The 25,460-nt window shown below is 38.5% G+C and overlaps 1 protein-coding gene and 1 pseudogene across 1 annotated transcript in view; one reads left to right on the plus strand and one right to left on the minus strand.

The window, feature by feature from the left end:
• Positions 1-25,460, minus strand: part of MIA3 (MIA SH3 domain ER export factor 3) — a 935,339-nt gene that overhangs the window by 384,341 nt on the left and 525,538 nt on the right. The gene's annotated exons all lie outside the window — the stretch shown is intronic.
• LOC126954683 (glutamyl-tRNA(Gln) amidotransferase subunit A, mitochondrial-like) lies at positions 930-3,196 on the plus strand (annotated as a pseudogene).

Genomic DNA, 25,460 nt, shown 5'->3' on the forward strand with positions numbered 1-25,460 from the left:
CAGCATATCTGCAGTTTTGCTTGAGGCTATTTCATACCGGTACAAGTAGGAGCTCTGATGTTTTTATGATATGAGAAGCCCCAGCCTTCTGTGGAAGAATTGGGTCTGGAACTGTGTAGTTCTTAATTTCTCTTCTACTCCCTTTCTTCAACCCCCAGTTATTTTCCTTTGCTCCCAAAATACCCAAAGGCAAGAAAGACATTCTCAGTGTAATTTTTGTATTAGTTAGGGTTTTAGCCAGGCTGCTATAACAAATAAACTTCAAGATATAATGGCTCAACTGAGATAGAAGTTTCTCTCTTCCTTCTATCACTGTACAGGAGGAGGTAGTCCAGGGCTGCCAGGTGTCAGTGAAGTCCTCTACTTAGAGCTCCCATCTCAGAGTCCAAGGCAGATGATAATTCTTGTTATTTCACCAGCAAAGGGAAATCAAAGAGAAAGAGTCAGGGAAGTACTTACACATTTCTTTTCAGGGGTACAACTCGTAGGTGGCACATATCATTTTTTCACATTCTGTTGTTCAGGGTTTATGCACATGGCCACATAGGCTGCCAGCTGAAACTCGGGAGTTCTGTTATCAAAGCAGGGAGGATGGATATTATATGGTCCCAGTTGGGGGTGGGATGGTGTCTTGTTCTATATCCTGGCTCCAGGACTAGGGTTGACCCCCAGTGGAAAAGGGAACACTGGAAAAAGCTGAAAGAATCGTTTTTTGGTAAGAAACCCTATAAAACTTCAGGTCCAGGTGACATAGTTCAATGCTGCACTGAACTGTGGTGGAAAAGGAGCAACTGTCCATCATCTCTTCCTGGAACACATGGGTATCTACCAATGGAGAAAGGAATTTACATTCTAGCAAGGAGAGACAGAAAATAAACACAATTCAGTACATTAGGTAGCATGTTTGATAAGTGCTGTGGAGATAAACCATGAGGAAGGAAAATAGAGAATTGGGTGGTGGGGATTGTTGTGGTTTTGAAAGAACAGCTTGTGAGGGCCTCTCTGAGAAAATGATTTTACGAAAAGGTCTGCAGGATGAGAGTGTGAGCTATGCAGACATCTGCAGGAAGTGCATATTTGGACAAAGGGAAGAACAAATGCAAAGGCCTGAGAATGAGAACATGCTCAGTCTGTTTGAGTAACAGAAGAGCAAGGAGACCAGTATGGCGGGGGCAGAGTGAGGGGGAGATGAGGAGGTGATGATGAGAGGGGAGGGAAGCCTATAGCATGGGGCCTTGGAGGCCATTGTAAGGATTTTGGCTTTTGTGTGGAGTGAGATGAGAAGGCAATGGAGGATTTTGCAAAGAGGGGACATGATCTGACTTACTTTAAACTGTCTTTCTGGTCTATGTTGAAAAGTGACCCTAGGAAGGCAAAGGATATTTATTTAGGTGAGGAATGATTTGGTTTAGGAGATGTAGTAAGAACATTGCATTCAGGATGCACTTTGAAGGTGGAGCCTACAATATGATGACGGATTAGATGTGGAGAGTCAGAGAAAGAGAGGGATCAAGACTGACTCTAGGGTTCCTGGCCTGAATAACCGAGGCAATGGAGCTGCCATTTCCTGAGATGCAGAAGGCACAATAGGGAGTGTATTCTGGAGAATGATTAGAAGAAGGTCAGGTTTTTGACATGTTAGGCTTCAAATGGGTATTAGACATCCAAGCGATATAATCTGAAACCCTGGGTTTAGCTGTACCTTTAGTCAGATACATTTCTTGAATTTTCTAGGTCTGTGAGCCAATGTAATTTTTTTTTGCACTAGGGTTTTTGCTTCAACTGCTGCAGGCAAAAGTCCTGATTTATTTACTATCTTATCTGTTCATTGTCTGCCTCCTTTTCAGGTCTATACTACGGAAGTTCACTGTGATCATCCATGTCTTTCTTTATTATCTGTCTTAGGTTGTAATCCATGAAAAGGCAAGAGCTAAAACTGTAACCTTCTCTTATAGCTCCTCCTAAGTTTCTCTCTCTCTCTCTCTCCCCCTTCCCACTCCCTCCCTCTGTGTGTGTGAGGGAGAGAGAGTGTGTGTGTGTTTTGAGGAAAACCATTAATATATTATTAATGATGATAATTCAATTTAAAATACATTTACTGAGTGTTGAATAAGACAGTGTCTGCCTTCAGGAGCAAAGAAGACAGATACATTAACATATAGTTATAATGCAATGTGTCATGAACTATAATAGGAGTATGGGAATACAAATCAGAGGAAAATTAAACCTGTTGGTTTCAAACCAAGCTATGGCTTACTTTCACGTCATGGTCTCATTTCCCTGGTGAATTTGATGGATCTGCCAGGAATCTTAACCAGATGTGTGGATGATGCAGCAGTTGTGTTGGGTGTACTGGCTGGACATGACCCCAAGGATTCTACCACAGTACAAGATCCTGTTAAACCATTCATACTTCCCAGTTTGACAGATGTAAACAAACAATGTATAGGAATTCCAAAAAATATCTTGTACCATAATTATCAGTGAAGTACAATCTCTTCAGTCCAAATTTGCTGACCTCTTTTAGTCTGTGAGGGCCAAAGTAATTGAAGCATCTCTTCCTCACACCAGTTATTCAGTTGTCTGCTACCATGTATTGCACACATTGGAAGTGGCATCAAATATGGCAAGATTTGATGGGCTACGATATGGTCACTGATGTGAAATTGATGTGTCCAGTGAAGCCAGGTATGCTGCAACCAGACAAGAAGGATTCAATGATGTGGTGAGAGGAAGAATTCTCTCAGGAAACTTTTTCTTGTTTAAAAAAAACTATGAAAATTATTTCATCAAAGCACAGAAGGTGAGATACCTCATTGCTAATGATTTTGTGAACGCTTTTAACTCTGGAGTAGATGTCTTGCTAACTCCCACCACCCTGAGTGAGGCAGTACCATACTTGGAGTTCATCAAAGAAGACAACAGAACAAGAAGTGCCCAGGATGATAGTTTCACACAGGCTCTAAACATGGCAGGATAGCCAGCAGTGAGTATTCCTGTTGCACTCTCAAACCGAGGTTTGCCAATAGGACTGTAGTTTACCGAATGTGCATTTTGTGACCTGCAGCTTCTTACAGTAGCCAAATGATTTGAGAAACAAGTACAGTTTTCTGTTATTAAACTTCAAGAGCTCATGGATGATTGTCCATCAATCCTTGAAAATGAAAAGCTGGTCTCTGTCTCTGTAAAACGGTAGAGAGAAATATATAATGCAAATTAAAATGACTTTTAGAGATTCTAAAAAAAAAGAAATTAGAAATTATTGCTTGCATTTTTAACTTGGTGATGGTTATCCTTTTAGACATGGAACCATAAAGATGTAAAGTTTACAGAAGGATTAACTTAGTCTGCAAAGCATAGAGGTTAATTCACAGCTAAGATAATACAGAAATTTGTCAAGGACAGAATATGGTAAAACCTGTAAGAAGCAAAGGCAAATTATCGATTGACTTTGGACTTCATCATCTCTTTTTATTTCCTCCCCCTTTTTATGACATTTAAAATGTAATTAAAATGTTCTGAGAGTGTTTCTAGCATGTATTTTGATCTTGACTTGGGTCTAGCTTAATAGTCCAACTTTTGAGTGTCATAGATTAAAAAATATTAGGGCTAGAAGTAATCCCTCTTTTCCTTGCTATGCCTATCACCCTTACTTGATGTCTGCTAACACCTACAGTCTATACAATTGTCTTCTAAAGTGTACCCATGGATGCCAGTTCTATGGAATACTAACAGTTATCTGGGAAAAATGGGCCTGGGCCAGTCAAGTAAGTTTCCTTCCTCAGGACCTGTGGAGTCTTTTGCATACTAATGTACACAGAGAATGTCCAAGATGGAACTGAGGGTGGAGAGTGAAATATGGTGTGTACAATATTCAGGGTTTCCCCAAATGATTTATATTTGCTAACAAATGATGGGTAGTCTTGGATTTTTCTCTGCTTTATGTTTGTGTCTCAGTGAAATTTTGTGTTCTATCACACTCAGTACTTAAATGGCAGTGTTTTTGGTTTGTTTATTTGCTTTAAGTAAAAAATTAGTTTAATTTTTGAAGCAAAGTAAAAATTGTAGCTTGCCTTACTTTTAAAAACAGCTTTATAGAGGTGTAGTTGGTATAACTTAAATGTACATATTTAAAGCATAAAATTTGCTAAGTTTTGATGTATGTATGTAATTGAGAACTCATTATCGCAATCAAGATAATGAACATCTTCGTCATTCCCAAAGTTTTCTTGCATCTTTTCCCTTCCTCCTGATCTCTTTTGCCTACCCTCTCCATATCCCCAGGATCATGTGCTTTCTGTCAAATAGATTAGTTTCTGTTTTCTAGTATTTTCTATAAATTGAATCAGAGTATGTACTTTTTCTTTTTTTTTTTTTTGGTATGATGTCTTTTACACAGCATAAGTATTTTGAGATTTATCCATGTTGTTGCATTTTCAATAGTTAATTCTTTCTCACCATTGAATACTGTTCCATTGTATGGTTATATCACAGTTTGTTTATTCATTAATGTGATGATAGCTCTTTGGTTTGCTTCCAGTTTCTTGCTACTCCAAACGAAGCTGCTATGAACATTTGGGCACAAGTCTTTATATGTACACATGTTTTCATTCTCTTGGAACTACCCCTAGGCATGATCATAATAGGTGTACGTTCATATGTTTAAGAAACTGCCTAACTGTTTTTAAAAGTAGTTCTGCCATTTTGACATTTCTGTCAGCAGTATAGAGTTCCACTTCTTTCACATCTTTGCCAATACTTGGTATGGCCAATAATTTTAATTTTAGTCATTCCGATAGACGTGTAGTGGTATTTACCTGAAGTTTTAATTTGCATTGTCTTGATGACTAATGATGTTGACCCTCATTTCATGTGCTTATTTGCTATGCTTATATCTTCTTTAGTGAAGTGTCTGTTCAAATATTTTGCCTGTTTAAAACATATTAGGTTTTGATTATTGAGTTTTGAGGGTTCTTTGTGTATTCCAATGCAAATTCTTTATCAGATACATGATTTGCAAATTTTTCTTCTAGTATTTGGTTTGTATTTTAATCTTTTAACAGTGACTTTTGAGAACAGACATTTTAAATTTAGTTAAAGTTCAATTTGTCAATTTTTTTCTTCATGGATCTTGGTTTAGTGTCATATCTAAGGGTTATCTTTGACAAATCCAAGGTCACAAAGATTTTCTTTTATGTTTTCTTCTAGAAGTTATATAATTTTAGGCTTACATTTAGATTATGATACATTTTGAGTTAATTTTTGTGTATTATGCAAAGTTTAGCATAGACCAAAGTTTACTTTATTTGCACATAGATATCCAATTCTTTCAGCACCATTTGATAGTAAAACTATCATTTGTCCACTGAATTGCCTTTGCACTTTTGTAAAAAAATCAGTGGTCCATATATGTATGGGTCTATTTTTGGGTTCTCTCTTCTGTTCCACTGATCTATTTGTGTGTCTGTTTGACAATACTACATTGTCTTGGTTAGTGTAGCTTGAGGGTCAGCAAACTTTTTCCATAATGGGTCAGATAGTAAATATTTTAAGATTTGTGGGGCACATATGTCCTCTGCAGTGTGTGTGTGTGTGTGTTTCTAACAAGCATTTAAAAATATAAAAACCACTCTTAGCTTGAGGACTGTAAAAAACAGGTCATGGGCTGAATTTGGTCTGCAGGTCTTAATTTGCTAACTCCTGCTATAGTGTTATAATACATTTTGAAAGTGGGTTGTGTTAGTCTTCCAACTATGTTCTTTATTTTCAAAGTTGTTGTTTCTATTCTAGGTCCTTCACATTTCCATATGAATTTTAGAATCAGTTTTTCAATTTCTACAAAAAAGGAATTTGGGAATTTTGACTGGTGTTTCCTTTTGGGGTTGTGTTGATTCTCTAGGTCAATTTTGGGAGAAATGACATTTTCACAGTATCAAGTCTTCTGGCTCATGAACATGATATATCTCTCCATTTATCTAGGTCTTTGTTGATTTATCTCAGTGATTAACACTGAACAGGTCTTGTGTACCTTTTGTCATACCTAACCTCAGGTATTTAATATTTTTTTAAGCTACTGTAAATAGTAGTGTCTTGCAATTTTGAATTCTGCTTTTTGTTGCTTGTATAGAGAAATAAAATAGTTTTATGTGTTGATTTTATAAAATGCAACTCTGCTAAACTCGCTCACTAATCCTGATACCCTTTAAACATATTTCATAAGATTTTCTACATAGACTTTCTTTTTTTTTTTGAGATAGAGTCTCACTCTGTCGCCCAGACTGGAGTGCAGTGGCACGATCTCGGTTCACTGCAAGCTCTGCCTCCCGGATTCATGCCATTCTCCTGCCTCAGCCTCCTGAGTAGCTGGGATTACAGGCGCCTACCACCACACCTGGCTAGTTTTTTGTATTTTTAGTAGAGATGGGGTTTCACCATGTTAACCAGGATGGTCTCAATCTCCTGACCTTGTGATCCGCCCACCTTGGCCTCCCAAAGTGCTGGGATTACAGGCGTGAGCTACTGCGCCTGGCCTACTTAGACATTCTTGTCATCTGCAAACAAAAATATTTTTAGTTGTCCCTTCCCATTCTGGACAATTTTAATTTTTTTTTCTTGACTTTTGGCACTGGCCTTAACTTCCAGGACAATGCTAGGTAGAAGTGATGAAGGAAGACATATTTGTCTTTTCCTAATCTTAGGAGATGATTAGTTTGCTAGGGCTGCTATAACAAAATATTGCAGACTGGGTGGCTTAAACAACAGAAATGTATTTTCTCACAGTTCTGGAGTCTAGGAGTCTATGATCAAGGTGCTGGAAAGTTTGGTTTCCTCTGAGGTTTCTCTCCTTGGCTTGCAGATGGCCGCCTTTTCACATGGTCTTTCTCTGTATCCGTCTGTGTCCTATTCTCCTGTTCTTATGAGGGCTCCAGTCATACTGGATTAGGGCTTAGCCATGTGTCCTCATTTTACCTTAATTACATCTTTAAAAACCATATCTCCAAATACCCATGGTACATCTTAAGGTACCAATGGGTTAGGATTTGAACATATGAATTTGGAGGATGGGATGTAATTCAGCCTGTCATGGGGGAAAGCATTCAATCTTTCATCATTATGTATGATGTTAGCTGTAGGTTTTTTGTAGCACTGTTTCATGTTGTGGAAGTTCCCGTCTATTCTTAGTTTGCTGAGAGTATTTATCAGGAATTAATGGAATTAATATTGAAATTTGTCAAATGCCTTTTTACATCTGTTGAGCTAGTATGATTTTTCTTAATTTGTTTATACTGTGCTTTTAGAATGTTATCCAACTTTGTATTCCTGGGATAAATTCTAATTGGTCATAATGGATTAACTTTTAAATATATTGTTGGATTCCATTTTCAGAGACGTGCTAGCTAATGAGACGATAAAACTAGAAAATGTAAGTGACATTTATACACAAAACATAAAAAAGGTCAAAACTAAAAGAATTATTTGAAAAAAAGTGTGCTGAATTTAAAACATGGAAGAAATAGACATTGAAAATTTTATGCATAAAATAGAACTTCATATTGATAACACTAAAAATCATATATAATTGCTAAACTGTTTTAAAGATGTTTGCTGGGAAATATAGGATAATTATGTAGCAAAATAGCTGAAGCTACTTTGACATGTAGGTGTAACTGTATTTGGACACAATAGCTTGATGTAATTTTGAACTGGCTAATGAGATAAGACCAACTCAAAGAACAAATAAACTTAGCAAAGTGTTTTTCATTGAAATTTGACTTATACACTGATATTATTAACTTGCAATTCTTTTTATATATGTGCAACTTGAACATGATGGTGGTTTGAAGAATTAATTTTTTAAGCTTCACCGTTGACAATTATGATTAACTCTGAACTATATAAATCTGTGAAGGATTACAAAGTTAACAAGTATGTTTTAGAGTTTAAGTTTTGTATAGAAGTATGCTCTGATGTCACACTTCCAGTGAAAAGAAAATTTTCTGAAGTAGTTACCTAGATCAAGGAGCTTGGGCCAGAAGAAAAATCACTGCACTGTTTCCTTTATTGCAAAAGTCATGCTATGAAAAAAGCCTAAATAAACAATGTGCCAAGTGACACAATAAAAATTGTAAATTAAGTAAAGTGGAATGCATTACATTCTAGATTATTCTCTTTACTATGTGATAACATGGAAGATGAATTACAAATGACTCATTACATATTAAGGCACAGTGATTGTAGAGCAGAAAAGTTGAGTGTGCTTGATTTATAGAATAAGCTCTTAATACTTCTGCAAGATAAGAAAAGTATTAGGTTTCATCTTCTTAAAGAGGTAAATTGGACATCTGAACTGCTCGTTTGTCTCATATCTTTGGTATTATAATGATCCTAATACTTCCATAAAAGGAAGGAGTACAGAATAATTGTCAGTGGCAGATAAGATCAAAGGACAAGAACAAAATTGGAAGCTTAGAAGAACAGAGATTTAAAGATTATTATGACATGTTCCATAATTTAACAATTTTCACCTAAGTCATGATCCTGATTATTTCAAAAATGTAAAATGTTATCACCAAACACTTGATGAATTTTGGCAGAATTTTTGCATTTTATTTTCTACTAAAAATATTCTTACATAGGGGGCCAGGCACCCTGTAATCCCAGCTCTTTGGGAGTCTGAGGCGGGCAGATCAAAGGTCAAGAGTTCGAGACCATCCTGGCCAACATAATGAAACCCCGTCTCTACTAAAAAAGTACAAAAAATTACCTGGGCGTGGTGGTGGGCGCCTGTAATCCCAGCTACTCCGGAGGCTAAGGTGGGAGAATCACTTGAACCCAGGAGGCGGAATTTGCAGTGAGCCGAAATTGCTCCATTGCACTCCAGCCCCGGCGAAAGTGCAAGACTCTGTCAAAAAAAAAAAAAAAAAAAAAAAAAAATTCTTACATAGGAAATTTATTGATCTGAAATCCATTCCTTTCATTGAGAGATAATTTAAATTTCATTATGACTTTATTGGAAAAAGTTGTTGGAGTGGTTACTGATGGATTGAAAATAAATATCAAAAATAAAATATTGCTTTCTTCATTTTGAATAAAGTTCCAACATAAATATGCTAAGCTTGCTAAAATTCTTTTTAAAATCACTTCTAATCCTCCTGTCAACATATATCTGTAAGACTCGTTTCTCTACTATCGGTGTTATGAAACACAGAAATAATTTAGGTATACATTATCATAAGTGAGAAGCATTGTGATCAATCCAAACTTAATCAAATACATTAACCAGCACAAAGCATGCTAATTTGTCATGTTAAGAACTTTAATACTGATAAATCTGATGTTCCTTCAAAGTATGCACTTCAGTGTTTAGTATGTGGACTCACTCTTCCACACTCTTTGTTTAGTTACAATTGCAGAATGACAAAAATTATCATTGTATATAAGTGATTCATTACTTATTGTCCTATATACACACTTTCAATAAAAGAGGTGTATAATGTTTGCTATTCTTTTCTTTTTTCTAGGTTATGTTTATTCTTATATTTATTGAAATGTAATTTTATGTCTGCTGAATATCATAAATTTGGAGGTTATATTTTGTTCATTTTGCTTTTTCTAATTTATTTTTCTAGCAACTTCATTTTTAAAGATAAAATGTTTTTAGAACAGTTTTAGATTTCCAGAAAAATTGCAAAGATAGTGTGAGTTCCTATATACCCTACACCATTTCCCTGTTTTTTAACAGCAGTGTGGTACATCTGTCACAATTAGTGAGCCAATATTGATACATATTATTAACTAAAGTCCACAGTTTATTCAGGTTTGTTTAATTTTACCTGATCTTTATCTGTTCTAAGATTGCATCTAGGGTACTGCATTACATTTAATTATTGTGTTTCCCTAGACTCCTCTTGGCTGTGATAGTCTCTGAGACTTTGTTTTTGTTGACTTTGACAGTTGTGAGGAGTACTGGTTGGGTAGTTTGTAGAATGTCCCTCAATTCAGGTTTCCTTAATTTTACCTGATCTTTTTCTGTTCTAGGATTGCATCTAGGCTAGTGCATTACATTTAATTACCGTGTCTCCCTAGGCTCCTCTTGGCTGTGATAGTCTCTGAGACTTTGCTTGTTTTTGTTGACTTTGACAGTTGTGAGGAGTACTGGTTGGGTAGTTTGTAGAATGTCCCTCAGTTGAGATTTTTCTGATGTTTTTTGTCATGATCAGACTGTGGTTATTGTAATCCATTGTTAAATCATATTTTACAAGTGCACAGATGCATGGTGGATTGGATATTCAAAACAAACAAACAAACTAGTTCTTCTCTACAGATGGTTGATGAAGCATGCTTTTGTGAAACTGGGGTCACACAGCATTCAGGGTGTTACTGAATGACCTAGGGAAAGGTGATTCCAGACCTCCTCTGGATTCTGGGGCTCCCAGCAGAAGAACTTTTGCTCTGAGATTTTCCTGGAACATCTTTTAGTCTCTGTGTCTTTCTCATTGATCTTCAGATTCCAGGGGAGGAACTGTGATGAACTCAGGGTGGAGAAAGTCAACTAGAAAATATTTGGTGATTTGGGGGTTGGGTTTGCAGGTGTGGGGCTTTACCTGGATGTCAGACTGGGGGAATTGATGTGTCTGAGCTCACTCATTCCCACCTCCTTCATGCCACCCCCCAGCAGGCACACTTGACAGCAATAATTTAACTTAAGCATACCCTGAGAATGACACTGTGATCTAAGAAGAATGTATGTTCGAAGTCCAGGAGTGGCCAACCTGGAGATTCAGTCTTTATCTATGAAGGACATCTGAACCTCTAGCCCATCACTTAGAATGCAGGTCATACAGAGGATTGAGGTTTTTTGTTTTGGGTTGAATGGAGGTTGCAAGGTAAAGGTTGCTGGATGGAGGGTGCTAAGTAAAAATACTATGTAAGCTGTATACCTTTTACAAATGGTAGTGGTTCTCCTGTTCAGCCCCACTGCCACTGGACCATCCTTGTATGGAAATTCCCCCTAATAAACCCCATGTCTCCTTTGTTGTCTCTGGATCTCTCTCTCTCTCTCTCTCTTTTTTTTTTTTTTTTTGCCCTCTTGGACATGATACCATCCTTACTGGAGTCAGTAGGTGTCTGGCATGCCACCCAGGTGTCCATTTTTATTTTCTATATATTCTTTGTTAATTCCAAAGCCCTGCCTTCTTCTTCTTTCAGAGTTGGAATTGTTTTACTTTCCAAAGGGGTTTGATGAGACACTGCTTACTAGCTCATCCAATAGGCCAGGCTGGTAAAGCAGGATATTTCCCTGACCCCTTCATTGGTAGGAACTGGGGTGCATGGGCACCAGCAGTGGTGAACTCCACTCAATTGCTGCTCCACCCCTTATGAGATGGGAAGTGCAGATGAGTGGGTACAGGAGTTGGGGTGGGTGCTTTTGGATACCAGCAAGAGCCAACCCTGTACTGGCCCTGTTGCAGCCTCTAGGGGAGGGTGCCCATGACCCCTGAAGCCCCAGAGGAAGTATTATACAGTGCCCTTTTAGCTTTGCCATCCACTGATGGCTTAAGTGTTAACAGCTCAGTGGAGGGTCAGTGTGACAGCCTTTTGAACCCACACTTGTGGCACTTGAGTTCTTAACTGGTGTCCAGGAGGAATGAGGTGGCATGAACGAATTGAAGGTGGTAAATGTGGGGGATTTTAGTGCTGATGAAAGTGGCTGTCAGCTGGAAGGGGAGCTGAAAAGGGGATAGAGAGGGAAGGTAATCTTCCCCTGGAGTCTGGCCGTCCCTGGTTGGACTCCTCTCTGAAGTTATGCCATCAAGCTGTCCCTCTGAATTCAAGCTGCTTCTCTCCAACGTCCAACTGTAGTTTCTGACATCCAACTGCTTCTGCTGTCTCTACTGGCTAAGCTTGGGGCTTTTATGGGCACAGGATCAGGGGTAGGGTGGGCCACAGGTGGTTTTGGAAAAGGCAACATTGATCAGGAAAACAGGGATGTAACTTCTCACTTTTGGTGCGGTATTAGGCTTTTCAGCTTGAGGGTGGGGCCCTTGCCAAGGACTTGCCCTCTTCTGCCCAGAATTTCCCTCCCTTCTGTCCCTATCACTGGGATGAGGAATCCAAGGTAGGAAACTAATCTCTATTTTCTGGTTTTAATCAGTAGGATTCATTTCTCAATAGAAAATGTGTATAGCTCCAGTTCTACCTCTTTTCTCTTAAATATTTTTTCTTTCAATATTGTTCACATTTTATGCACTAATTAAAGAGCCAGACATTGCAAACATGATACATTGATTTTTTCCACAATAATGTTTGTGAGTAATGTATGGAATTGCTAACTAACAAAGTTATAGTTCGGTTTGTCTGTCTCCTTCTCCATTTGGGCCTCTGGCACAGCCTCCTAACTGGCTTCCCCACCTCCAGGCCTTGGCTCTTAAAATTTCAGCCTATCCAGAGAGTCCATGGATTCTAAGAGGCACAACTTACCTTATGGATGTCTTGCTTGAAACCCAGTAAGCCCTTTTGGTTGCCTAGAGCAGGGTGTTATCAGGACCAGCATCATCTGCATCACATGAGAACTTGTTAGAAATGCAAATTCTCAGGCCTTACACCAGCCCTAGGAGGTCAGAAACTCTGAGAGGTGGGGCCCAGCAATGAATGCTTAGAAAACCCTTCAGGTCATTCTGAATCAGGCTGAAGTTTGAGAACCTCTACCCAAAAGGATAAAAAACAAGCTGCTTCTTTGGGGAAGGCCTGCTGTGGCCTGATCCTCATCACCTTTTCTGCTTCTTTGGATAAGGCCAACTGTGGCCTGGTCCTCACCACCTTTTCTGCTTCTTCTCTCCCATTTCCTGCTTTGCATTTTATACTACAGTAAATTGTCTGCAGTTGTCTGCATAAACCATTCTCTATCTCATTTTCAGTTGTTTACTCAAATAGGTCCTCTTGGTGCAAAATCTCCCTGCCCCTCACCTGGTCAACTCGTGCTGATACTTGAACACTTAGCTCCAAGGTCATTTCTCTCGGAAGCATTCCTCCTGCCTCCCTGCACCTCCTTAAGGGCTCTCCCAGTACCCTGTGCCCATCGCTGTAATTAAGATAAACTCATCACATTATATTTATTTGCTTATGCCTATTTCTATCACTACGTTGTGAGCTCCTCTTATCAAGGACTCCACTTCTTTCGTGTTTAATCTACAGCACCTAGCCGCGTTTGCTTGACAGGTAGTCAGTTATTTGACAGTCACTGAATGATTTATGAATGAGTGAAATAATGAATGAATAAATACTTGCCAATATTTCTGTCACATCTATGGTTCTATTCCTGCATTCTCTATAGTCAAGTAAATATTCCCTTTAATTCACCAGACGTGGCAAGCCAAGAGATATTAATTCTATCCCCTTTTTCAGGTTATCAAATGTAAGACAGGTACTTCCTGTCCTATTACTTCCACATTATGCATTTTAAGCCTCCCACACTTGGTCCAAGGGCTAATCTTAGCTCTCTCCCAGTCAGTGACATTGTCATATTGTACATTTGGCGGCAGCAGAGATATCTGATTGATTTCTGTCACTTCTTATTCATTCAGAAATTCATTCAACTGAGTTTGCTCAGGTGTCATCATGAAGCTAGTATGGACTGAATCAGAGGAAGGGATTTTTAAAAATTCTACTCAGTGCTCCCTTAGGGCTTCTCTGTGCTACCAGAGTAGAATAATATATTTTAAAGAAGAAGAAAAACAGTCATTACTGTTTACTCATATTCCTATTTCTTCTTTTATTTAGGAGCCCTGTGTCTTGCTTGCATCAAAGACATGCATATTTAGACAATTTTGAAAATGAGACATTAAGTAGTCCTGTATAAAATAACACAAGCAGAAAACAAGACTGGTTCTAAAAGTCATTTCTGTTCTTCTTCTGTATCCTCGCGTCACCTGAATAATACAGATGTGCACACTTGCTGTTCCATCTGCTGCAGGACTTGCATACACAGCAACTAATCCTGCGGAGGTTGTCGGACCATGCCGATCTGGGCACATGCTTCTGCCCACTTTCCTTTTGTCATTACAGATTATAGTTAGAAATATGCCTTCTGGCCATGGGGTTAAATAGACAGTAAAAAATAAATAGTAATGGTGACAATTAATTTACTGTTTTAGGTCATTTGTATTCTTTAGCAGCCTTTCCCATTTATTCTCACAGTTTCTTTTATTCTGATAGTTGAGGTACATTTGTGGAAGTATTTTGGATTTATTGATAAAGAAGCTGTGAAATTAAAAAATTCAAACTTAATTCAAACTTAAAGCTGTTGGAACTTTACATTTTTAATACTTTTAAAATATAATTTAAAGAAATTGACCATGTTCACTTTTCTGTTCTTTTTTTTTTCTTTCTTTCTTTTTTTTTTTTTTTTTTTGAGACAGGGTCTCAATCTTTTGCCCAGGCTGGAGTACAGTGGCAGGATCTAGGCTCACTGCAACCTAGATCCTCCCACCTCAGCCTCCTGAGTATCTGGGACTACAGGTGCACACCACCACGCCTGGCTAATTTTTGTATTTTTTGTAGAGACCAGATTTCTTTTTTCTCTCTCTTTCTTTTTTTCTTTCTTTCTTTCTTTCTTTCTTTCTTTTTTTTTTTTTTTTTTTTTGAGACGAAGTCTTGCTCTGTCGCTAGCCTGGAGTGCAATGGTGTGACCTCGGCTTGGCTCACTGCAATCTCCGCCTCCGAGTTCAAGGAATCTCCTGCCTCAGGCTCCTGAGTAGCTGGGGTTACAGGTGTGTGCCACCACACCCAGCTAATTTTTGTATTTTTAGTAGATACAGGATTTCACCATGTTGTCCAGGCTGGTCTCAAACTCTCGAGCTCAAGTGAGCCTCCCACCTTGGCCTCCCAAAGTGCTGACATTACAAGTGTTTGCCACTGCATCTGGTGGGAGCTTTAAATTATCCTGAGCCTTGAGAGGAAGGTGGCTATGCCATCTGAGTCATGTGCCTTGCAGTTGCAATTTCTGCCTTTTTCTTTTCTTTTTTCTCTAAATAATTAAGACCAAACAGTGCTGGAGCTAAGACACCTACTCAGATGACTACCCCTCCTTGGGGAGTTATAGAGTAATCTGCCTTGGGATGTAGCAATTTTTAACCAATTAAATTGCTGTGGCATATGCTCTGATCTTGTATGGAAAATGTCATAATCCTGCTAAGATTTCTATTTAAGTGAAACCTTAACTTCTCCACTTTGGAATGCTGACCCTGTTTGTTTGGAGCTGGTGTCTTGGGTGGCCATCCTCAAGCTTTGCACTCAAATAAACTGTACTTAATTATATTTTCTGAAATTCATTATTTAAGACTGACAATCTGTGGCAGGACATATGAAATCTCCCAAGGTTACTTAGCAGGTCACCCGTGGACTGGAAGTAGAACACCTTTTTCTAGTTCTCATTTAGTTACTGGATAAGAAGGAGCCAAGATGGAAGGAGCCAGATGGCAAATTGTTCAATAGAGTTTGCAGAACCTTTGTGCCATGTGTTAGCAGGTGTACCAGGGGCACCCACATCATCAGGAAGGGTCAAAGTAGAGCTCTGGACTCAGACTGTCCAGGTTTGAATTTTAGGTCTTCCACTTGCTTAATTGTGCACAATGAACACATTACTTAAACTCTCTGAAATTTAGTTTCCTCCTTTGTAGATGGAGAAAATTGTAATAACTATTTCATGTGGATGTTTGAGGCTTAGATGCATTAATATATGAACAGCTTAAAATTATGTCTTAAAGTGATAAGAATTACTTAATAAATGTTAACTCCAATTATTATTCCACACCAAATTCCTCTGTGAAGACCTCTCTCATTACAGAAATGAATCTACCTTCCTGTCTTTCTTCCGTGAACCATGGTCATAAAGAACTTTTTAAAATGACACAACTTAGCCATCAGAATATACTTCCTAATACTCTAATAATCATTAAAGCTATATTTGTTTCCTTAATTATGTTGCAAACTCTAGAGGCTGACTCTATGCAGTATACATCTTCTGAATCAATGCCAAGCCCTTAATTAATATTTGGGTGAATGACTTTTGGACAAAATGGCTTAGATTCTACTATTTTGTTTTTTCATGATTTTTGTTAAAACAAACATCTGGTCGGGTGTAGTAGCTCAAGCCTGTAATCTGAAAGTTTTGGGAAACCAAGGTGGGAGGACTGTTTGAGGCCAGGAGTTCAACATCAGCCTGAGAAACCTAGCAAGACCCCATCTCTACAAAAAAAGTTTAAAAAGTTAGCCAGGCATGGTGGTGCATGCCTGTAGTCCTTGCTACTTGTGAGGCTGAGGTGGGAGGATTGCTTGAGCCCGGGAGTGTGAGCTGCAGTAAGTTATGATCATGCCACTGCCCTACAGACTAGGCAACAGAGTGAGACTCTGTTTTCTAAAACAATAAAAACAAACATAAAATCTGCCTGGCATATTTGATTTTAATATGTTTTTAGGCAAATTACCTTATTTACATTTTATGATACTGTGCAGGTGAGAACATTTTACTATACCCACCTCGCAGATGACAGATATGAGCAGTTGAGCATCACAAGATAGATACATTAAGTACATTGGCCAGAATTTGCACCCGGGTCTTCTGGCTCCAAAATTATGTTTCTTTTTCTTTCTTTCTTTCTTTTTGAAACTGTACTTGAAGTGTCTGGTTAAGTCAGACTGGACCAAACACCTGACAGTCATTTGCTTTACAAATTTCTTTTTTCGTTTCTCATTTGGAGACATCTGTTTAGGGAATTAAAGCAGGCTCATTCAGAATGGGCTACAAACCAGGATTCCAATTAGAGGGTGATACAAATAGGGTTGGAACACATCATCCATGCCCTCCCAGACCTCTGGATCAAGGCTGGACTGCCCAGCAGGACTGGTGGCAAGCATTGTCTTTCTTCCGGGCCATACCCACAGGGCAGTTGAGATTTTGGTAGCATAGCCAAGCAAGGATGATTTTTTTAATGACCTGAAAATATAAAAACCTGAGAAAACAAACAAAATGTTATAACAATTTCAAAATACTTTTATTAGAGAGGAGGGCTATTTCCTAAATATTTGGGGAAAAATGCTTCTGAATTGCAAACATTTACTGTGCAGATACTGCATTAAAGTAAAATAAGCATCCAATCTTAGCTTAGTTTTCTAGGCCTAACAAAGATGGACACCAGTATTCCCTCCTATCTTCATATTTGGAATATCCTGAAGTGACAATTAGGGACAGGCCCTCCTTGCCATGACCTCACAGCTTGATTCAGCAGCATGGCCCGGGATCTCCAGGCTAAAGTTCTTTTCTGAGAGTTTATTTTCTTGACTGTAGAGTCAGAAACTCAACAGCAGAATGTGAGGAGATGGCAGGTATTCAAAGAGGTTAATAAATGGACTTATTTTGAAATGAGAAGGCTCTGTCTGGAAAAGCCACAGGGGACCGTGCAGTGCCCCAGAGGAAGTAACAGAGGGTGGAAGGGTGTGTTTTGGGGCCTGAAAGGATGAAAAGAAGAGTGGTTACTCAGAGACAGAATTAGGTAGCAAGAGTAACCTGATCAGAGCAGGATGCTCCCATATTCAGTATCAGCCAGGACTCTGCAGGGAGGGAGGCCGCGTGTACACTGACCCTTCTTTCCCCTCCTCCCTCCCATTTTATGGTAGCGTTCCACATTGGCTGGACCCAGCTGGGAGCCAAAAGGCCTTTTAATGCCATCTGTACAGGTCAGCCTCCCAGAGCACAAGGCAGGGTGGAAAGGATAAGCAGAGACAGAGACGGGGTGGTGCTGAGGGCAAGTGGAAAACAGGCAGCCTAACAACAGTGAGTCTTTATCGGGAATGAACTTTTTTTCTGGATGATTTTTTTTTTTTTTTTTTTTTTTTTTTTAATGCAGCACAAAGCTCTGAGCAGTCAGCAATTTCATATTCCATTTGGATGTGTTTCCTGGGTATGCAGTGGGATTCTCGACTTGCAATTGAATCTGGGAGAATGTCTCTTCCTTAGAGTTAGAGGAAGAAAAGAGTGCACAAAGTACTTAAATCTCTGCCCCTAAGGTGTTTGTCTCTAAGAAGTCTTAGGTTGAGGTTGGGAGGAGGGTGTTGGTCTCTAGGAAGTTACTGGGGTGTTGATGTGGGGAGGGTCATAAAACTGGAAGAACAAGAAAAGGAAGTGACGTCTCTTTTGGGGTCAGATGAAGGGCTTCATTGCTTCCTTCCCTTTGGAAGTACACAGGTTGTCTAAAGAGCCTATCCTGCCCAGGCTGGCTTTTCTAAATTCCCTGTCCTCTTTGTTTTCTGACCTATGTTCTCCTCCCATGTTGACTGTTGGAACACAAGCTTAGCATGAGCTGCTGGGCTTCCTGCTGAGCTCCTACAAGCTGCAACTCTTTCAGTGTGCACCACTCTGGTCATTGTCTGCAAGGTATTTATGCTGTGTTGTTCCTACCATACAGACAGAATGGTTGTTGTCTCCTGCCTTGAGGTGTGGATGGAAAGAGCAGTTTCCCCACACAATGGGAGAGAGCTTTGGAATAGGGTGCTTTGGTTCTGCTTACCTGTGGTAATTAAGGCACAGGTTGACTAACAGACTTTCCAACAAAATGTCTTTGGAACTTGAGGTGATTTTTTTCCCTCCTCTTTTGTTATCTCTTTTAAAAATGTTCAGTTTAATTCACTGGTATGGCCTTTTGGGCTTGGGGTTTTTTGTGGGAAGATTTTAAATTATGGATTAATTTTTTAAAGTTGATATATGTCTAGTCAAATTTTCTTTTTGTCCTGTGTACATTTTTATAAGTTGAATTTATTTGAGGGATTTATCTGTTTTATCCAAGTTCTCTCTCTCTCTCTTTTTTTTTTTTTTTTTAGCGTAAAGTTGTTTGTAATCTCTTTTTTAAAAAAACTTTTCCTAATTAATCTTTGATCTTAAATTTCTTTTTCTGGCTTACCTGCTTTTCAGTAGTTTTCATTTATTTTTATCTTTCTAAAATTGATAAAGATATTTTGAACTATAAATTTCCTCTGATCCCTACTTTAATGCATCTCACAGATTGATATGTAATGTTTTTATTATCATCATTTTTCAGAAATTCTATAATTACTGTTTGTATTTCCCCTTTATTTATTTATTTATTTTTTTTGAGAGGGAGTCTCACTCTGTCACCAGGTTGGAGTGGAGTGGCACAATCTTGGCTCACTGCAACCTCTGCCTCCCGGGTTCAAGCGATTCTCCTGCCTCAGCCTCCTGAGTAGCTGGGATTACAGGTGCCTGCCACTATGCCTGGCTAATTTTTGTATTTTAGTAGAGACAAGGTCACTATGTTGGCCAGGCTGGTCTCGAACTCCTGACCTCAGTGATCCTCCCGCCTTGGCCTCCCAAAGTGCTGGGATTACAAGCATGAGCCATAGTGTTTGGCTGTATTTCCTGTTTGCCCAAGGGCTAGAAAGTCTTTAAATTTCTAAGGTCAAGGACTTTTTTATCTTTCTTTGTTTTCATTCTTTACCTTTTTTGCATTGTGATAAAAAAGTTCTATTGTATGGAGCCTACTGGTGTTTTCTTTGAACTGTATGATCAATTTTCATTCAATGTGCACTTGAGAAAAAGGTATATTCTCTATTATCAGGATGTAGTGTTTGATATATGCCTAAAAAATCCACCTTATGTTGTTTAGCTACTTTACAACCTTACCTTTTTGATCTGTTTAACGTGTGTTATTTGAGAGTGATGTGTTAAAGTGTTCTATTATTAGTGTGTTTCTACTTATTTATCCTTGCATCTCCCATGACTTGTATTTCATAAAGGTGGTTGCCAGGTTATTTGGTGCCTAGCTATTCATAACTATTATATTTTCAATGTAGCATAAACAAAAAAATCCCCCCCTACCCATTTGAACAGATTTGGAATGGCCAAGAGCTTTCCGAAGTTAACCTGACAAACTAGTTCAGGCCATGATGGAAAGTGGGGGGCAGTCCGAACATACCTCATTATCATTAACATCAACACAGACCTTAAGGCTGATAGAACAGACTCTTTAATTCTGATAAGAAATATTTACAGCCTATTCTCTCTGAAGTCTGCTACCTGGGCTTCATCTGCATAATAAAACCTTGGTCTCCACAACCCCTTATCATAACCCAGACTTTCCTTTTTATTGATTCTAGGTTTTTAGATAACTCAAATAACTGCCAATCAGAAAATTTTTAAAACTACCTATGACCTGGAAGCCCCTGCTTTGAGTTGTCCTGCCTTTCCGGACCAAACCAGCCTACATCTTACCATGTATTAAGTGATGTCTTATGTCTCCCTAAAATGTATAAAACCAAGTTGTACCCCAGTGACCTTGGGCACATGTCAGCACCTCCTGAGGCTGTCACAGGTGCATCCTTAACCTTGGCAAAATAAACTAAATTGGTTGAGACTTATCTCAGATAATTTTTTGTTCACAGTACACTGTGGCTTTTAATATTATAAAATTTCCTTCTTTGTCTCACTGAATGCTTTTTGGCTTGAAGTCTACTTTAGTAATGGCACTGTGTCCTCCGCTTTTACTTGGTACATTTTTTGCTACCTCTTTACTCTTAGCCTCTTTGAATTATTCATTTTAAGTGTATCTCTTATATATAGCATAGAGTTAGGTTTTGTTTTGTATACCAACTTTTAAATCATTTTTATTAATAGATACCTTATGCATATTGACATTTTTTGATATTATAATGTTTAGTCTCAATTCCACACTTTTATTTTACTTTATTTCTGAGACAGAGTATTACTCTGTTTCTTAAGCAGGAGTACAGTGGCACCATCTCAGCTCACTGCGACCTCTGCCTCCTGGGTGATTCTCCTGCCTCTCAGCCTCCTGAGTAGCTGAGATTACAAGTGCATGCCACCACGACCAGCTAATTTTTGCATTTTTAGTAGAGATGGGGTTTCACCCTGTTGGCCAGGCTAGTCTTGAACTCCTGACCTCAGGTGATCCACCCTCCTCAAGCTCCCAAAGTGCTGGAATTCCAGGCATGAGCCACCGCACCCGGCCCACCCTACTATTTTACAGTGAGATTACCATGTGCACTATCCTAAATTTACTAGCTTTTCTCCTTCTCTATTTGGTATACCCTCTTTGACTTTTAAATTTTTATTTTGATATTTAGGAAAATTTAAATTTTTATTCTAAGTAGTTGCCTTTGTATTAATACATTTTATTTATGTTCAATACCCTTTATTTTTACTTAAGTTTTACCACCTATCAGTTTTAAATGGTGCCCTTTGACTCCCATCTATTATCTGTACACAACAGGTAATGATCTATTTTCCATTTTGTCCCTTTTGTTTTGTTTCTCTTTATAAAGTCTTTATTTTATTTTATGTTTTTTTTTTTTTTGAGACAGGGTCTCACTCTGTTGCCTAGGCTGGAGTGCAGTGGCGAAATCATGGCTCACTGCAGCCTTGACCACCCCAGGCTCAGGTGATCCTTCTACCTCAGCCTCATGTAGCTGGGACTACAGGCACATGCCACCTGCCTGACTGATTTTTTATCTTTGTAGAGACGGGGTTTCATCATGTTGCCAAGGCTGGTTTCAAACTCCTGAGCTCAAGCAACCTGCCCGCCTTAGCCTCCCAAAGTGCTGGGATTACGGCACTGCCTGGCCTGATTACAGGTGTGAGTCACCACACCTGGCCTACTTTGTCCCTTTTGGTCCCACTTTTCAGTTGCACTCTTTCGACTTGTCAGAATATGTAATATTTACATATTATTACTTAGCCCATAACCCACTCTTGTTTTGTTCTTACCTGTACAATTGACAATACAAAATGCCCACTGCCAATCCTTTTGAAGGGTGTATATGTAATTTTGGTTAAATGAAGTCTATCATCTACTAAATGTCTTAGAAAGGTCACATGCGTATAGTATTTCCTTCATTATGCCACATTCAGAACTGCATTTCTATGGCCTTGAAACTTGAAAAACAGCTGGGTTCGGTATAATGTCTTTCATTTACACTTTTTCTTGAAGTTTTCTAACAATGCTGTTCCACTATTGTTTTGCTTTTTAAATTGTTTCTGAGAAGTTTGAGGACAATCTTTTTTTTTTTTTCCTTTTTTTTTTTTTTTTTTTACCTTTTAAAGTTATTTTGCCTTTTTGCCTGGAGGCCCCTGAGAATGTTTATCTTGATCTTTAAGGTGTAATAATTTTATAAGAACATGTCTGACAGTTGATAATTCTGGGTAATTTCCCCCTGTATCTGGTAGGTCTTTCAGTTTGTAGATTCAGGCATTCCTTTATTTATAGAAAGACTTGTTATGTTATCATCTTAAATATTAGTTTGTTTCCTTAAAAAAATTTCTTTTTCACGAATTGGTAGAATGAATGTTCAATCTGCTTTGCCTATCTTCCTTTTCAGTGACTCTCTCTTGACTGTTTATACTTCCTCTGTATCCCATTTTCATTCTCTTGGTTGTTTTTACACCATTCTTCAATGTTCCTCATAAAGTATTCATTAAAAGCTATAAGCTTTCCTCTCTTGAGTACCTTATAATTTAGTTTTGCTTTCTGATATGATTTTTTTTTTTCTGTTTCTTCCCCGAGTTCATTGTTCGCAGAGTAGTTTGGACACATAAATCCTGGGATGTTGTGAATTCTTTAATTCTTTTCTAATTTCATACCTTTATAAGGCTAATGAAGCCCTCATCAAAATGCTTTTAATTTGCTGGTTTTAAAGAAATGATTTCTTCCAATAATAGTATCTACTGTAGGGAAGTTTAAATTTTTCCCCTGAAGGATGAATGATTTGAGTCTATAAAGCAAACTGATAATACACAGATTCACTGGGGATAAAAAAGGCTTACAAATGTTATCAGATGTGTATGTATGCACAGGTATTATCTAAAATATAAAAACTCAAAGAAATGGTCAGATGGTTGTTGCTTGTATACCATCTTGAGGTTACAGAAAGAATAGGAACTTGGATTGTGATAAAACAGGTTATGGTGGTAAAATGGGTAATGGGAGGAAGAGAAGAGGAAACCTGGCTAGCAAAGGTGGTCTTGTTATGCACATGAAACCTTACAGGCAGCAGTTAGTGGTTGTTAAGTACTTTTAACAAGAGTTATCAAACTTTTTCTGTAAAGGGCCAGACTGAAAATGTTTTAGGTTTTGTGGGCCATATGGTCTCTGTCGCAACTATTTTAATATGAAAGCAGCAATAAATAATATGTAAATAAATGGGAATTACTGTATTCCAAGAAAACTTTATTTACCAAAACAAGCCTGGATTCAGCTCATAGGTCATGATTTGCTGGCCCTCGTTTAGAACAAAACTAGGCACACATTACATGATATTTAAGTCTTGATCAGTAAAACCAACTAAATAAACTCCACGTGAAAGGGCTATTTTTAAAAGATGATTGTCAACACACTTGTGCCATAGCTTTGTATCCAAAGTAAAGACAATGAGATCTGGATACGCATACACAGGTACACACAGAAACATGCACACACTCACATATACTATGTCACACCTCATGCACTTACAGACACATGCACTCATCACACATAGTTTATTCATATTAGGGTTTAATGGGACCACTTAAATCATTTTTCACTGACTGTCCCTTGCCAACCAGAACACGCTGAATTATACTGTCCTGTGACCTGACACAGTGGGATTGGAAAAGACAAACTAATTTTAGTGAGAACTGAGCACATATCAAATCACTGTGCAAAAATCATATAATATTCCTAAGGCAAATATTAATGGTATCTTGATTAAGTTCTGCTTTGGATTAATTACTTATTCTTTTTTCATTAATGAAAATAGTGGATATTTGCTTATATATGTATATCTGTGTAGTTTTTATAAATGTATAATTATCAGAGTGTCTTGAAGGGTTTTCTATAAATGATCACTTTGATGTGTTACGTTGGATGATGAATTTTGGTTTGGTTCCAGTTGCAGGAAGTTTGGGATCCTCCTTTGGATTGTGCGTCACTGTGCAAGTTAGTGTGAGTCATGGTATGCAGCAGTGTCCCTCACACAGGGCCACCAGCTGCAGAGGGTCTGTCCGTTGCAGACACCTGACCCAGGGATGGATGAATAACATACACTGACACACAGATATTCTGCTTTGCCAGTCCAACTGAGGGTGTCTGGAGCCGCTTACAGACTCCCTGCTGAGTGCTGTAAACAGTTGCCACTATGGCACTGACCAGCTAGTGAGACTCACATTTATTCAGTAGGATTAATTAGCAATGGCTTGAGTCAACACCTTTAGAGGGTAATTGACATTGTGCACTTCCCAAGTAAAAAGCACTTAAGCACCAGCAGTACATCAAAGGTTAGTCCTAAGACCACATGAGTAAACAAGCTAGCTAGGTAAACTACTCTGCCTTCCTTTGTTACTACTTTAATTTGTTTAACTAAAGGTAAAGGGAGCAGGCCACCATCAGTGAGATCTATTACCGAAGTTATGCAAATTTCTTGGCCTTCCAGAAGAAGATTTGTGTCTATCTCTATAACTATCTCTAATATTTTTCCCACCAGCCTGATTGAACCACAACAATAGTATCTCCAGTTGAGGGACTCACTGACTGCAGAAGAAGTGCATGTTGGCACACACCTGCACCGTTATTCCAATACGTGGTGGAAAAGTAGACTCAGAAAGAACATTGTGGGAGGCCTGGGGAGGCAGACATTGCTTGCCTTGTGCTTGTAAGGTACAGCACCATGTGGAGGTCGGAGTTTGATTATTTTGGGTGAAGATCATGATGTTGATGAAGCTGATGGCAAAAGAATAATTAGGTTTTCTCAGGTGGCTGAATCTTACACACAAAGAATAGGCTAATGTGGGCCATAGGATGAGTTTTGGCCACGTAAGGCCTTGAACTTCTGTATTTCATGAGCAACTGGCTGATTTCAAAAGTCTCATCTGCCTAAGGAGTATCTTTACTTTCCAGGTTGCAATCCCAGGCAGTCCCTGACACAGCTAGAAAATTTGCTGACTGTAATCAGTGAGTCAACCAGCTGTTCTTAAAGCAAGCTGATTATTTGTGTGCCCTCCTGGTCAAGTCAGACTCAATGTTGAAGAATAAGTAGTTCTTTCAGTAATAGCTGAGCTGCCCTTTTTTTCAAATCCAAAATGAGAAGTTAAAGCAATACAACATTTTTTCCAGCTACATTCTGTTTTGAAAAGATGAATCATCCTCATGTTTGTACTCAAAACATCTAGTTAGGTGCAAGATGATTTGGAGGCTAATTTTGTACAGGAATCACCTTTTGACAGCAGATCAATATGAGTATATGTGTTTCTTCTGGGGAAAAGGAAAATGGCACACATTTTGTTAGTCCGGAAAAAACTTGAGTTGCTACTTCTCAAATACATTATTGTAGTGTTTTACATAAGTCACAAGATCATATACAATTGTATGTGAAAGCTAACAAACAAAATCTCTATTACCTCT

Source organism: Macaca thibetana, chromosome 1 (assembly GCF_024542745.1).
Source record: "Macaca thibetana thibetana isolate TM-01 chromosome 1, ASM2454274v1, whole genome shotgun sequence".
Classification (NCBI taxonomy): domain Eukaryota; kingdom Metazoa; phylum Chordata; class Mammalia; order Primates; family Cercopithecidae; genus Macaca; species Macaca thibetana.